Here is a 3,895-nt window from a genome sequence, read left to right as displayed (position 1 = left end):
TTACTTCATACGGATGCTGTGGGGATTATGTAATCTCTGGGTGCTAAGTATCATTATTGCGTCTATCGTGAGAACATGCTGGTTGCTTGCTTTTAATACCACAAAGGTTTTCCCTCTTATTAGTGGTTCATTTATGAATCTTTCTGTGAAAAGAATTTGTTCTGACCCAAACCACATTTTTAAGGTATTTTATTGGCTATATTTTTATTCCTTTTATCTTCCCATCCCAGTTTCACCTGGCTGTCAGCTGCAGGTTGTCTGTCTAAGTGCCAGCACTGGCTGTTCCATATGGTAGTTGCCCCCCGCACACTAAGTGTCCTGTAACTGTGTGAGGTCCATGCCTCCAAGACCCAAGACTTAACTGAATCTATCCTGGCTTCTCCCACTCCCAGCCATCCCTGCCAACACAGCTGTAGCATCACTCCTCTGGGCAAAAGACTGGCACCCAGCCCAGGTCAGAGACATCTGCCAATGTTTTTCTGAAGGCCAAACTATGATGGGAGAGTGGGACGGGCTGGGGAGAGGTGGGGAAAAGGAGTAAAGAAACAAAGCTACTAAAAGACAATTTTGTCCCACGCTGCCCTGCTTAAGAATCCATACATCACCACCTCTGTGTTGTACTGTACTTGGCTGGCATCAGTTTCTCTCCCGAATGACCTACCCACTTGGCATCATGTTTTGTAGAGCTGGTCAACATTTTCCGTTGTTTAAAAAATGGTCTTTTCCCCCCCAAAATGAAACGTTCTGGTTCTGCGATTGGAAAATCTGGCATTTTTTGGCTTTGAAACCCCCAAAATATTGGTAGGTTTCGAAAAACGAAAGTCCCAAAACATTTAGAAAAAAAAGTAAATATTTCCCATGACAAATTTCTCTTTTTCCACCTAGTCCCAATGGTTTGTTACTGCTCTAGTGGCCAGCCACCCCCAATAATGCCCCACACCTTCAACTATGTCACCTCTCCTACTGCAGAATATTTGGCAGATGTTTTTCATATTTGTTCGTTTGCCTTAAACCCATGCGAACAAGTGGCCTACGCTCTTCTGTTTTCTTTCGGTGGTACTTCAGGGATAGAAGGAGCTGTTCAAACAGAAGATCATTGTGTCAGAAATATGCCAACAATTTTCTTCTTACTGTAGCAGTTGTTTTTCTTTTAAAATGCCTCTCCTAAGCATTTCCAAGCAAACACACCATCTGACTGCAAAGTCACAAAATTGATAAAGTGGCTCAGATTATGAAGAGGAACTAATTTTGTCTAAATTTGGATGCCAGCCTGAATTTCCAGCGGAAACACAAACAGAGAGACTGGTATTGTCTGCAAGATATTTACACAGAGGATAGATCCTGAGATGGTGTAAACTGGCATAATTCTGTGTCCTTCAAAAGAGCTACAGTGGTGTACTCCACTGAAGATCTGAGCCAAGAAATGAACCATTTTTGTCTGTGTAAGGTAACCAGATGACAGCCCTGAAATGCTCTGCTTAGCATGAACAGTGGTCATGAAAACTTCTACAGCGTTACTCTGCCACGGACTTCCATCATGAGGGAACATCTGTTTCTAGGGTGCGAGGACTGGCCAGTCTCTGTACGTGTTTAATCCTTTCCCCTTCTGCTAAGGCTACAAACAAATTAGTGCCTGATCTGGTGGGGTTTTTGGATGCAGCTGTCTGGGTAGGTTGAGATGGACAACTCATTTCATGTAGCCCACTGACCAGCTGCTGAATGGCAACAATGTTTGGTCAGTGTTGACCTAAATCCTATTCACACTGGTTAACGGCTCTGTGTCACATCCTGAGCCATCCCATCCCAGAAGTGTACCTTGCTTCACGAGCATAAGGTGCCCGTGCCCCTGCTCTGGTAAGTGCCAATAGCTATTACAGGGATCCATGTTTACCACTGCAATGTCTTTCAGGCTGAACTTGCTCAGTTTACATGTACAAAGATGACTTTTCTAGTTCACAATCCTGTATACACCCTGGGATCTGAAAGTCAAGCTGGGTTGTTTTTCTCCTCATGCATTATTCCCATGCATCCCTACCCAACTGAGGTGAATTGTAGTTATAATGGAAGTGTATTCCTAGTGTTCTTCATCCCTCAGCCACATGGCCACCCTTCTGAGTGGGGCTGGGGGGTAGCAGGAAGGGTTATCACTGGAGCTGATCAAAGACTTTTCATCTTTTTTTGAGAGAAAATGGTCGTGGTGGGCGTTGTTTTACAAAATGGAATTTTTGTGACAACTATCTTGTTTTGTTGAACATTTACAACTATGTAAATTACAGGCATCTGGGGACCTTACCGGAAACACTCCCTGGGTAAACATCAAACATGCGTCCACATGTTACATATTACAGCATTTCATGCCTGCAGAGCTGCTAGTGTGAAAGGCCTGTTTTTTTTTTTCAGTTTGATTTATTTTGTACATCTGTTTTATGAATTCAGCCCATCAGAACAATACTGCTTGTGAAAGTGACCCAGAAGCAAGTTCACACATTTGTGCAGCCAGTACGTTAAATTAAATTTGATTGTTCATAACTGTTCAGTAGAAGATAAAGTAACGTCAGAGCCTCTCCTGAAGTCCACAATGAGCATTTCAAATTCACATCAGACTAGGGTCTTTGAGAGGAAGAATGGATCCAATACGCCCAGTCCAGGCCATAAACACTTCCATTAGAGGGAAGAGCAGCAGTTTAATCATCTTTCTTAAACTTGCCATTAATGTAGGGAACATAGTCAAGGATCAGTCTCCAGTCTGTCGCCCACACCAATCCCACAGCGCCTATGGTGCCCCATGTGGTCAATGTGGGGGTCCAGGTCCGCAGCAGCTGGGCGTAGCGGGACCCCACGAGCCTGTTCAGCATTCTGCTCCCGCCCAGCCTCGGCCACCGGCCTCAAAGTCACCCCAGCTGCGCATGCACCCGCGACGCGGCTCCCTGTTGTCAGGCATTCAGAATTCAGCTGTTACAACTTGCTCCTGAGTGAAAGCAGCCATTTCTAGCCTCAGCTCTCGGGAGTGAATACGTTTCGGAGCACGTCAGTGACCAGTACAACTTAAAACACTGTCTGAGCTGTCCAGGTGTGATCTTTGCCAAAGTCAGAGTGTGGTACAAAGACTGGGCCCATCCGTAATATCTGCATAACTGAGAAAGCAGAAAATGTTGTTTTTTCTCATCTTCTAGGACAGAAAATATTTTGACTGCAAGTGAAATGTTGGGCCATAATGTGGTTTATTGGCCTTGGCTATTGAAAATGTGAAATAGCCGCCTGTCAAAGAAAACTTCATGGAGGTTTTTTTTATGCTGCATATCTATCCCTATACATAACTTTAGTCATGTGAGTTTAAGTTTTTGTAGGATTAGGGTTTTTCTGTATACTCTGCATATATTCCAATAGTTACACAATACATATGACCTCTGTTGTTGTTGTTTTTTAATGTAAGTACTTTATAAATAATTCACCATTAATCTGGATTTGAAATTGGCACAATATGCCTGGAGACTTTTGTGATTTAATTTCCTGTGTCTTTCATTTTTCAATGAGTTAGCTTACTTTGTCTGTCTAGCACTCTGAGAGACATAAGGAGACAGAGTCTGATTTTACAGAATATCTCCAAAAAAAAAACAGATGGAAATCACTCCGGATTTCCAGCAGTGTCACTGAGATCGGAATCTGCCCCTATATTTCTATTCTCTTTGAGACTAGGAAGACCCACCACTACAAATGAAAAAATCACTGAGAAATACCTCTTGGACCGATGGCTTCAAAGGTCCTGTTGCATTCTATTGAGCCACATCGGCACGCTTTCCGAGAATGTACGAACATTCATTGAAACAAAAGACGGCACTCATGGTTCTGGCCTTTTATGTGAATAATGCACCTTTAAAAATATCAAATTACATGT

At 43.1% G+C, this 3,895-nt stretch overlaps 1 pseudogene; it reads right to left on the bottom strand.

Moving 5' to 3' along the window:
* Nucleotides 1-2,409: 2,409 nt before the first annotated feature.
* On the bottom strand, nt 2,410-2,908 carry LOC116823477 (cytochrome b-c1 complex subunit 10 pseudogene; annotated as a pseudogene).
* Between the last annotated feature and the right edge of the window lie 987 nt (nt 2,909-3,895).

The sequence above is a fragment of the Chelonoidis abingdonii genome, chromosome 4 (assembly GCF_003597395.2).
Source record: "Chelonoidis abingdonii isolate Lonesome George chromosome 4, CheloAbing_2.0, whole genome shotgun sequence".
In the NCBI taxonomy this organism is placed as follows: Eukaryota; Metazoa; Chordata; order Testudines; family Testudinidae; genus Chelonoidis; species Chelonoidis abingdonii.
Note: the sequence above shows the minus strand (reverse complement) of the source record. Positions and strands in the feature narration are given on the sequence as shown.